The sequence below is a fragment of the Peromyscus maniculatus genome, chromosome 5 (assembly GCF_049852395.1).
Source record: "Peromyscus maniculatus bairdii isolate BWxNUB_F1_BW_parent chromosome 5, HU_Pman_BW_mat_3.1, whole genome shotgun sequence".
NCBI classification, from domain to species: domain Eukaryota; kingdom Metazoa; phylum Chordata; class Mammalia; order Rodentia; family Cricetidae; genus Peromyscus; species Peromyscus maniculatus.
The window spans coordinates 29480542-29493559 of NC_134856.1; positions in this window are offsets into that span (position 1 = coordinate 29480542).

Sequence of the window (13018 nt, forward strand, 5' to 3'; positions counted from 1 at the left end):
GATACTACAGACATACATTAACAAAAACATAATAAACGCAGTTTACAGCAAGCCCATAGCCAATATCAACTTTAAAACTGGTAATAAAAAAATGGAGAAAAACTCTAAGCAATTCTACTAAAATCAGAAACAAGACAAGGTTGTCCACTCTGTCCATAGCTATTCAATATAGTAGTTGAAATTCTAGCTAGAACAGTAAGACAACAAAAAGAGATCAAGAAGATGCAAATTGAAAAGAAGTCAAAGATTTTTTGGTTTTTTGTTTTTTTTGGGGGGGTGCAAATGATATGATAGTATACTTAAGTGACCCCAAAAATTGCACTGGAAAATTCCTGTAGCTGATAAACTTTCAGCAAAGTGGCTGGATGAAAAATTAATTCACAAAATGCCTATATACAAATGGCAAATAGACTGAAAAAGAAATTAGGGAAACAACACCCTTTAAAATAGCCTCAAATATTATAAAATATCTTGAGGTAACTCTAACCAAAAAAGTGAAAGATTTGTGAGATAAAACTTCAAGTCCTTGAAGAAAGAAATTAAAGAAAATATCAGAAGATGGAAAGATCACTCACCCTCATTGATAAGTAGTCTTGATATGGTAAAATGAGCATGCTACCAAAAGCAATCTTCAGATTCAATGCAATCTCCATCAAAATTCCAACACAACTATTCACAGATCTTGAAAGGATAAAATTTTCAGCTTCAAAATGAAAACACAATAGACCAAGAATAGCTAAAACAATCCTGAATAATAAGAGAATTGCTATAGGTATCACCGTTCCTGACCTTGAAATGTACTACAGAGCTATAGTAATAAAAACAGCATGGTATTGACATAATAACAGACACATTGATCAATGAAAATCAAACTGTAGACCAAGACATAAATCCACATACCTATGGACACCTGATTTTTTTTTTTTTATAAAGAAACAAGAAATACACAGTGGAAAAAAGATAGCATCTTCAACACACGGTGCTGGTCAAACTGGATGGTTGCATGTAGAAGAATCCAAATAGATCCATGTAGGGGTAGTTGTCTGTGCTTCACCTCTGAAGCACTTCCCCTAGTAGGCAGCAGGTAACTGCTAGGTACCTGGCCCCAGCCAGGGCATGGCCAAGACAAGGACCCCTTAAGTCCTGAGATGCATATGTGCTCCTTCTCTTGACTACCTCGTGATCCTGGATACTGGATGCTTGTTTGCAGACCAAGTCAGAGTTCTCCAGAGAACCACATTGGACTGCACCTCAACTCTCCTGGATCCCGTAGCCGACCCCTTTGCTTGCTGTAAGTCCCCCCCAAAATAAATCTCTTTGACTATAAGATAAACTACGTGGAATTGCCTCCTTAATTGCCATTATATCTGTCACCCACATGAGGCAAGCTCCAAACACCCGGGTAGCCTCTGCCTTTATGGTAATTCCCACCCTACCTGGGAACACAAGTGCACGGGTACTGCCCCCTACAACCCCACCCCACACCCCACACCCCACACCCACACACCCCCCACATCCCCACACCTCACACCCTACCCCACCCCACCCCACACACACATCCCCACCCCACACCCTCCACCCCACCCCACACCCACACCCCCACACCCCCCACCCTACCCCACCCCACCCCACACACATCCCCACCCCACCCCCCACACCCCCACACCCCACACCCTACCCCACCCCACCCCACCCCACACACATCCCCACCTCACACCCTCCACCCCACCCCACCCCCACACCCCACACCCCCACACCCCCCACCCTACCCCACCCCACCCCACACACATCCCCACCCCACACACATCCCCACCCCACACCCACACCCCACCCCACACCCACACCCCACACCCCCACCCCACCCCACCCCAGCAGCTCACCGGCACCAGTTTACAGCTTTGCCACTAGGTTCACCTAATGAGTGCCAGCGTGAGTAGACCTGCCCCATCTCCAGCCTGCTGCCCACAAGGCTCGACCACCCCCATCCCGGGCCATCCCGCCTGCCTCCGCCCTGAGCCTGCCAGCCCTCAGGCCGCCCCCGTGACTGCCCCCAACTGCTCACAGCCCACCCATCCCACCCCAGACACTTTCACCACCACCCCTCCCAGCCCGTGCCACGCTTCAGGCCTCGGTAGACTGCTTGCTTTGTTGCAGGAGCTGTGCCACACTGGTGCCAAAGAGCACCTCTGGGGCAAGTCCAGTTCCATTTGCAGCGCAAGGGAGCTGCTGTGTCCAGTCCCAGGGCAAGTTTAGCCTTCACACCAGCGGCTCTTCTCGCATAGTGAGCCACTGAGCTCAACTCTTGGCCACAGCTCTCAATCTTCCCTGCTTCACCGTGGATGCCTGCCTGGGTCACAGCGTGGTCTCTAATGCCACACCATCGGTGCCTGCAGGCGAACACAACTGGCCCCATTATTAAACTTGCTTTGTAGTCTGTTTAAGCTAAAACAAGCCAGTCTTCAGTGGCTTTAGCACTACACTGGTGACACCTGCTGGCCGAACAGTGCTACTACACCCAAAAACACCATTACAAGAACTGAAAAACTAGCAAGTAAAGATTTCATTCCAGGTAAGAGTACTCAATACTTTTACACCTTAAAACTGGTTAATAAATAAGTTAATAAAATTTTATTTACAAATATTGAATATTTCTCAAAGCATGGTAAAAAATATTACCTCACATGAATTTAAAAACTCTTTTGCTTGTATGATGAATGGAGTTTTACAGGAAATATGACCTTCCTGGGGCATATTTGGTATGCACCATTTTGACATTTACCATAATAATTCACATACCATTGAAAAATTAGTTTAATAACAACAAAGATGAGTCATTATTGGGACTTATATAGGCATTACAAGGTAGCAATGAAGACTTACATAAAAAGATTCCTTCTCTGGAATCTGCTACCCAAGACTTACAAGTTATCAATAAAGACCTAAATAATAGGCTTCTTAGTTTGTAATCTGCTAACTTACTACAAAAACTTCAATCTGCTAATAATAAATATACAACCAGGTTTGATTTTATTGATAATAAATATGAATAGTTAATGGATAGAACAATAACTCTTCAGGGTGCAGTTACCTCTACTCAGATACTTTATAAGGAAGAAAGATTATCATTAACTGATAAAATAAGGTCTATGGAATCATGTTTTTTAGAAGAACATAAAAGGTTGCATAATTCCATGAGAAATCTGGAATCTCTTACAACAGAGGAGGTTCAGTCACTGGGACAGATCCTAGGTGCTCATTTACAAGCCCTGGAAGAAACTCTCAGTAAAGATGACAATGGACCTAATAAGCAGAGTGGCAAGACCATACAGGTCATAACATCTCCAGATGGCTCTCATACAATGGCTTATCCTGTCATCATCTGTGAGAAGCCAGCAGATGATAGACACTCTGAGCTATATGTGGAATATATATTACATCTTATTCCTATGAGAGATTTTTTAAATATTAAGGAAACAGTGGTCACATATGGCATACATTCAGCATTTGTAAGACAGATGTTAAATTTGTGTTATATCTCAAATAGAATTATACCAGATGACTGGAGTCAGTTGATGTTAGCTGTTCTAGAATATAGCCAGCAGTTGCAATGGGAAAGTTGGTTGACAGAGGAGGCTAGAAACCTGGAACAGGTTAAGATCAGAGGTTTTGAGATCTCCCAAGAGTAAATTCTTGGTGAGGGATGTTTTGCTGATAGGAATGTACAAGCCACTTAAGATGAGCATATAATATCCCTATGCTGTACAGCAGCTCTAATTGCTTGAGAAAAAATTCCAGACCTAGGAAAAGCAACTGAGTTATACACAAAGATATTCCAAGGACCACAAGAACCTTTTACTGATCTTTTACAAAGATTGACCACAGCTATAACAAAAGCTGTGTCAGATAAAGATTTTAAGATAAGTATTAGCCAGGCAGTGGTGGTGCATACCTTTAATCCCAGCACTCGGGAGGCAGAGCCAGGTGGATCTCTGTGAGTTCGAGGCCAGCCTGGACTACAGAGTGAGTTCCAGGAAAGGCCCTAAGCTACAAAGAGAAACTCTGTCTCAAAAAAAAAAAAACAAAAAAACAAAAAAAAAAAGTTAAGTATTAACTGAATCCTTGGCATTTAACAATGCTAATACAGAATACAAAAGAATACTTATGCCATTAAAGGTCAGATCATCTCCTTTGGAAGAATAGATTCAGTATCTAACAGTGTTGAGTCTCTTAACTGTAGTAATGAGGCTTGGATAGGAGAAGCAATTTCCAGAGGTGGAATAAGACCTCAGGGTACCAAATGTTTTAACTGTGGTACACCAGGTCATATAACTAAAAACTGTACACAGGGTGCTCCTAGAAGCAATACTCCTTCTAGAAATAACCCAAACAGGAGACCCCAACCTTCTGGATTATGGAGAAGATGCAGCAAAGGCTGGCATTGAACCAATGAGTACAGATCAACAATAGATATACAAAGTAACCCTTTACTGGCAGGAAACACCTCAGGGGGCCTCTTGCAGGTTCCCAAATCAAGTGTGGTCCAATCCAAACATTTCCAGCCACTGTAGAGGAAATTCCTCTCCAGGATGATTAAGTAAGCCAGTGTCTAAAGTAAAGAATAACACTGCACTGAATTGTAGCAGGAATCTTAGAGAGTCTTATTAATAAAATCAAACCCGGGGCCAAGTATTGAGGTGAAATGCTGGATAGTCAGAGAGACATAACAAGCCACAGCTAACCTCACCTGGCCAACTTCTCAGCTGGTCTTGTTTCCTCAGACTGGAAGCTTCTGTGTCCTCATATCCAAATGGTTCTCAGCTGAACTGTGCTGGAAGCCGGAAAGCTTAACCAGCAAAATGCTTAACCAGTCAAATGCTTAACCACCCAAATGCTTAACCAGCCAAATGCTTCTAGTCCCTGGTCTTCACGCCTTATAAACCTTTCTGCTATCTGCCATCACTCCCTGGGATTAAAGGCTTACTTTCTGGGATTAAAGGCGTGTGTCACCATGCTTGGCCATTTCCAATGTGGCCTTGAACTCACAGAGATCCAGAGGGATTTCTACCTCTGGAGTGCTAGGATTAAAGGTGTGAGTGCCACCATTTTCTAGCCTTTGTATCTAGTGGCTGTTCTGTCTCTGACCTCAGATAAGTTTATTAAGGTGTACAATATTTTGGGGAACACAATACCACCACACTGGATGATAGAACAGCTCGGATAGATGAATCAAAAGTTCCAAAGAACACAATAAAATGAATATTTTGTCAGACTTCCATAAATGAACAAAGACCAAAGCTTAGAAGTTGAATTAATGGCATTTTTCTGGAAGGCCTGGTAGACACGGGTGTAGATGTCACTATAATTACACCAAAATCATGGCATCCAAATTGGCCACTTTAAGAGGTAGATGTCAGCCGGGCAATGGTAGTGCATGCCTTTAATCCCAGCACACCAGAGGTAGAGCCAGGCCAGACGGATCTCTGTGAGTTCGAGGCCAGCCTGGTCTACAGAGCAAGATCCAGGACAGGCACCAAAACTGCACAGAGAAACCCTGTCTCAAAAAAGAGGAAGATGTCCAATTTCTAGGGATTGGAACCCTATCTCAAGTAAAACAGAGCTTGAGATGGGTTGAATGCATAGGGCCAGAAGGACAGAGAGGAAGGCTGAAGCCATATGTGGCAAATGTAGCAGTGAATCTTTGAGGCTGAGATCTGTTACAACAGTGGAATACCCAGATTAAAATTCCTACAATATCAGAAAGGGAATACAGCCCAATGCATGTTTCTAGGAATAATACTATAACATACGGGCCGGGCGGTGGTGGTGCACGCCTTTAATCCCAGCACTTGGGAGGCAGAGCCAGGCAGATCTCTGTGAGTTCGAGGCCAGCCTGGGCTACCAAGTGAGTCCCAGGAAAGGCGCAAAGCTACACAGAGAAACCCTGTCTCGAAAAACCAAAAAAAAAAAAAAATACTATAACATACTATAAAAAGCAATCACCAACCGTTCAGTCTATACATAAACAGAGGACAACTGCTATTGAATTCTCAGAAGTATCAACAGCCTACCTTTAAAATGGCTAAGTAATAAACCTGTCTGGGTTGTACAATGGCCTTTGACAATAGAGAAGCTACAAGCTTTAGAACAGCTGATTCAAGAGTAGTTAAATGCTCAACACATTGAAGAATCTACGAGCCCTTAGAATTCTCCTGTATTTGTTATTAGAAAAAAAGTCCAGTAATTGGAGAATACTGACATATCTGAGAGCTAGTAATAAAGTAACAAAGCCCATTGACTCCATACAGACTGGGATGCCCTTGCCCTCTCTGCTACCCAAAGAATGGCCTATAAGAGTTATTGACTTAAAAGACTGTTTCTTTACCATTTTACATTTACAAGAAAATGATAGAAAAACAAATTGACTTCACAGTACCTAATTATAACAATTCCCCCAGTCAAGAGATATCAATGGAAGGTCCTCTGACAGGGAATGTTAAACAGCCCTACCCTGTGCCAATATTTTATGAAAAAACCATTGGAGATAATTTGTGTGAAATTTCCACAATCCATAATTTATCATTATATGCATATCTTATTAGCTGATCCAAAGTTTGGTGCCCTTAGAAAGCATGTTTGAAGAAGTAAAGAAAGTCTTGCCTCACTGGGGACTACAAATTGCTCCTGAAAAAAATACAAAGAGGAGATTCTATTTATTACTTAGTATACAAAATAGACCTACAAAAAAATTAGTCCTCAAAAGGTACAACTCAGGAGAGATTGATTGCAGACTCTTACTGATTTTCAAAAATTGTTAGGAAGTACTTCCAACTAAAGATGGACTACAAAATTTGACTAATACTCTAGAAGGGGACAAGGACTTAAATAGTCCAAGAGAATTATTAGCCAAAACTGAGAAGGGATTGGCTCTAGTAAAAAAGACAATACTAGAAGCGCATGTGGACCATGTGAATCCAGAACTTAAAGACATTCTGGTCATACACCCCTCCAGACATTCCCCCACAGGGATTTTGATGCAGAGGGAAGGTATATTGGAGTGGATATTTCTACCACATAAACCAAGTAAGAAGTTAAAGACATGTAGAAAAGCTCTCTGATTTGATTCAAAAAGGTAAATTAGGACTTCATCAGTTGACAATAATGGACCCAGCAGAAACTGTAGTACCTTTAACTAATGAGGAAATTTCCTCACTGTGGAAAGATGATGAATACTGGTAGAGAGCCTGCAGTGACTTTTTGGGAGAGATTAACAACTGTTATCCCAAAAGCAAGAGAATAGAATTCATAAAGAAGACTTAATGGGTCCTTCCTCACATTGTATGACTCACATTGTATTTCTGGAGTTCCCTCATTCTATACTGATGCAAATAAATCAGGGAAAACAGGATACAAATCAGAAGAATTAAATAAAGTGGTACAAAGTCCATACAACTCTATACAAAAGGCAGAACTGTATGCCATTCTTATGGTACTGATGGACTTCACAGAACCCCTCAATATAGTCACTGACTTTCAATATGCAGAGAGAGTGTTTTACATATTAAAACTGCTGAATTTATTCCTGATAATACAGAATTAACTTCATTATTCATATAATTGCAGGAAATCCTCAGAAATAGGGAACATCCTATATATATAACACATATCAAATCCCATACGGGTCAGCCAGGACCTTTAGCACAAGGTAATAATGAGATTGATCAGTTACTAATAAGTAATGTGCTAGAAGCCTCAATATTTCATAAGAAACACCATGTAAATAGCAAAGGTTTGAAGAAGGATTTGTCCATCACTTGGCAACATGCCAAGGATATTGTAAAAAAGAAAAATGTTCTACTTGTTCCCTCTATAACCAAACTCCATTACCCACAGAGGGCAATCCAAAAGGTATACAGAGAAATAAAATTTGGCAGATGGATGTGTTTCATTTCACAGAATTTGGAAAATTAAAGTATGTACACCATACCATTGACACCTATTCAGGATTTCAGTGGGCAACTCCTAAGAGTTCTGAAAAGACTGATTGTGTGATTAAACACCTATTAGAAGTTATGACCATCGTGGGAATACCTATACAAATTAAGACTGACAATGCCCCAGCATCTATCTCAAATAAAATGAGACAGTTTTTTGCTTATTACAATATAAAGCATGTTACCACACAATCCCATAGGCCAAGCAGTCATAGAAAGATCCAACTGAATTTTAAAGGATATGCTAAATAAACAGCAACAGGTAACAATGACTCCTAGAAATAGATTGCATAATGCTTTATTAACCTTGAATTTTCTCAGTGCCGATGAGAAAGGAACAACAGCTGCAGAGAGACATTGGATAACAGAAAAAGCTTCTAAGCTAAACCAACCAGTTTCTTTCAAAGATATGTTGATCTCAGAATGGAAACCAGAATATGTCCTACATTGGGGAAGAGGTTTTGCTTTTGTTTCTGCAGGAGAAGAAAAGTTATGGTGGATACCAACAAAACAAATAAAAATTCTATTCAAACAGGAGACACCCCTTGATGAGGAGAAGTAAAAACTCATCCACTGATGTGACATCTCTAGAAGTTGTAAGAACAATTTAACAAACAAGTGTTGGGGCAGGGTTCTGTTTTCTGTCTTTACAGGATACTGGAAACATCCATCTTCCAGAAATCATAAGGCCTTAGATACCCAGATATACAACAAAAGGAAATAACCTATTGGTACCAATATACTCTACAGGGTAATATCTCATTGACTAACATCAATATCTCTTTAACTCTAGAGTAGTTGTGGTTCTGATTCAATTATAAACCACGCTTGCTTCGGAGTTGAAATGTGGCTGTCTCCTTCACTAGACCCAAGCTTATTGCTAAAAAGAAAAAGGTTAAAAGATTCTGTCTGATATCAGAATACCCATGTGGTGTGGGACAGAAGAAAACCAATAATTTAAGGACCATTGTCATCTAGACTCTATTTCTTTCTATGCTTTTCCTTACCTTTGAAGAATTCCTTCTCTATCCAGTATGAATTCAAAACTTTCCATCTTGATATTGAAAATGTTCAGGTTTTTCCACAGTAAAAAATAAGTCTTTTCCTTTAGCAATCTCTGAAGTCTTCAGAAGGAAGATGAGGTGTTGCTAGAGTTTTCCTGCCTTGCCCACAGTCAGGACAAATCTCTGTCACCCGCCAGTCCCACAGCCGTTCAGACCCAACCAAGTAAACACAGAGACTTATATTGCTTACAAACTGTATGGCCGTGGCAGGCTTCTTGCTAACTGTGCTTATAGCTTAAATTAGTCCATTTCCATAAATCTATACCTTGCCACATGGCTGGTGGCCCACCGGCATCTTCACATGCTGCTGGTCATGGCAGCGGCTGCAGTGTCTCTGGTCATGGCGGCAGCTGCAGCCTCTCCTTCTGCCTTTCTGTCCTTTTATTTCTCCTCTCTGTTAGTCCCGCCTATCTTTCCTGCCTAGCCACGGCCGATCAGGTTTTATTTATTAACCAATCAGAGCAACTTGACATACAGACCATCCCCCAGCACAGCCAAGTGCAGACCATCTCAAACACCTGCACTCAGGCCCATGGTCCTAATCATCCTCTATATGGACCTGCTGGGTAACGCCACAAAGAACCCAAGAAGGGCTCCCACAGGACAAACATTAACATCCCACAGCAATGAGGCCCCATAACAATGACCCTACCCAGTCTAGAACAATGCCATGGTATTCATAAACAGTACTCAATGATCAACCTTGGACTGAAAACTCTCCAAGATAGTTCCATAATAAGATGGTCTATCATATTACACTTCTAGCCAGAATCTCAGACAACCTTATCCATTACTCTGAGACTGGCTGCAGAATCTAGTTAGTCCAACTGACACCTAAATATCTGAGCTTTCTTACAGGATCCCACATAGACACCATTGCCCCCTAAACAGCAGGAAGCAATTCTAAGAAAACAACACCCCTTTTTTCCCAAAGGTTTCATGTTTCTCAGGGTTATGGATAATGGTTATAGGGTTGGGGGTGGAATAAAATATTGGACTCAGTATTTTCTTTAGGAAAATAAAAAGGGGAATGAATAGGTATAGGATATTAAGGTAGATTATTGTATATACTAGAGAACTAATTTAGTAAAATATCAGCTTTAGATAAATTGCACTGTTATGGATTCTTGTATATTGATACAAATGTAAATTATTTTTATATTCTTATTTAAGATAATTTGTATATTGATATAAATACAGAACTATATTTGTTGTAATGTACATATATTTCTATTCTTATTTGAAATGTTTATATACTGATACAAATATAAAATTATAATTGTCATACTGTATGTATGTTCTACCTCTGTTGAGGATATTTGGTATACTGATACATATTTAGGATTACTGTCATATTGCACATTCCACTACACATTCCTACCTCTGCTTTAGCTACTTTTTGTACTGTCACAATTTTGAGGTCATTTTCCTTTTACTGTACATTTGCTTACAGACCGTTTACCTTGTTTACATGAAGCTTTAGTCCTTAGGTTATTTAGGTAGATAGGACTTAAAGATTTATAGTCACCTATGCTTGTCATCTCTATAGTTACGTTAGTTAGGTTTCCAGATTTACAGATTTACAGCTACTAGGGGGAAGAGGCCAGAAAACAGGGATGGTCCCAATAGTTGCCCACAAGGTGAGGCCTTGAGGGTGTGGCAGGCTCCAGGAGCCAGTGAAAGGACATTTACCAGGTAGGTGAGGAGAGATGGATGGTTAGAGCAGGTGGAGGAAAAAGCAGGTGAAGAATTTGGAACCCAATATGATGGGTAGTAAAAGCCAGCAGAAACAAGTGGTCTGCACATATCTTAAGGGTCACATCAGCAACTTGAGTCATTTTGAAATGTTAAGACATGGGCTGAAGGGAAACTACTGCTGAATTGGTAAGTCAGAGATCCTGAACCAAGCGATAGGTTCCACTGGTTTTCATAATTGCGAGGATGGGGTATTAAAGGGAGAATTGGGGAGCAGAAGATTCTTTCTTAGGTCAGAGATGAGAGGTTTAAGTCCTTGAGACTTTGGAAAGAAAATAGATATTGAGCCTGAGTTAAATATTTGGTGGGGTTTTGTAGTTGAATGATAAGGGGTGCGATGTTTGGCTATAGAGAAGTTTTACGTGCCCCATACCTAGGGATCTACCTGAAAGGTTGGAAGGGAAGAGGTGTGTCAGATCGTGTGGTTTGGAGGAGACAGGGAATGGCTGCTGAACCTGGAGTCAAGCAGATTTGGGGAGCAAAAGAAATAGAGGCTCCCACTTTGGCTAGGGGTCCTTTCCCATCAAGAGGATGGGACAGGTTGGCACCATTAGGAAGAATACTGTGTAACTACCTGAGGCTCCCTCTTGGAAGTGATGGTGGTCAGGCCAAGGGATCTCGGGGGACTCCCTCAGTCATTATTCATGGCCAGAATAAGGAGGCCAGATGAAGGGCGATCTGAGCTTTATGTCTTCATGCCATAAGAGACATGGGGGCAATCAACACTCCAATGTCCTTCTTGATGGCACCTTGGACATGGTCTGGGTGGTTTACGAGGGGTCACAGGCCCGGACCCAGTGACCCTCCTGACCACATTTGAAGTGAGTACACAGAGATCCTTGGGCTTTACGAGACCAGGGAGCCTGGGCTTTTGCTTTGGTCAGCTGAGAAGCCTTATCCATGATCAGGTATTTTTGTTCTGAGGCTTTTTCCTCTCTCCCATGGTTCACCTTGAAGGTCACAGCAAAGACTTCTGCCTGTTGAGTCAGGGGTCCTCTCCCTACATGTTTGAGTTTGGCCCTAATATCGGGGAAATCCTGGGAGAAGCAGGTCATAAGGAGTCGTTTCCCATCTGGGGTCTCAGGATCCAGACTGGGATATTGCAAGAGGGCCTTTGTAAGGCAGTGTAGGAATTGAGATGAGTTTTCATGCTTTTCCTGAATGACCCTTTGGACTTCTTCATAATTTACCGCCTTAAAGGTAGCTTTGTGGATACTGGCCAGGAGGCAAGTTATAAACCGATTCCTAGCTAGAACGCCTCCTGGGGTATTGTAATCCCACTCAGGGTCTTCGTCAGAGAATGCCATAGCCTGGTCCCAGACTTGCCTACGCTCTTCTGGGAGAAGATTTTTGGTGAAAATCATAAACATCATGGAAGGTGAGGTTGTAACACTGGGTAATATATTGGATATACAATCCATTTTCATAGAGCAAGGTCTCATGTGATAGTGGAGTAGTCTGCTTTAATGCTCCATACTCAACCCTGACTGGGTGGGCAGCCTGTTGCTAAGGAGGGAGAAAGGGAAACTATAAAAAAAGAGAAGGGACTACTGGGTGAGGCTGATAAGGGAAGGTTCACTAATGTGTATTGGTGTTTTTTGCCATGGGTGTCAGGTCCCCTGGAACTGGAGTTACAGACAGTTGTGAGCTGTCATGTGGGTGCTGGGAATTGAACCCAGGACCTCTGGAAGAGCAGGCAGTGCTCTTAACCACTGAGCCATCTCTCCAGCCCCGGAAGGTTCACTAATGTGATAGAAAATAGTGGAGGAATTATTTGGTTTGGGCTTCATAACTAGGAGTTGTTTCCACCTTGGTTGGTTTATTCTAAAATGGCATCATATGCTGTGGGATGGTCTGTATGTCAAATGTGTGCTCTGACTGGTCAATAAATAAAACACTGATTGGCCAGTGGCCAGGCAGGAAGTATAGGCGGGACTAACAGGAAAAAAAAATTCTGGGAAGTAGAAGGTTGAGGAAGGGAGACACTGCCAGCAGCCGCCAGGACAAGCAGCATGTGAAGATGCCAGTAAGCCACGAGCCATGTGGCAAGGTATAGATTTATCAAAATGGATTAATTTAAGCTATAAGAACAGTTAACAAGAAGCCTGCCATGGCCTACAGTTTGTAAACAACATAAGCCTCTGTGTTTACTTGGTTGGGTCTAAGCGGCTGTGGGACTGGTGGGTGACAAAGATTTGTCCTGACTGT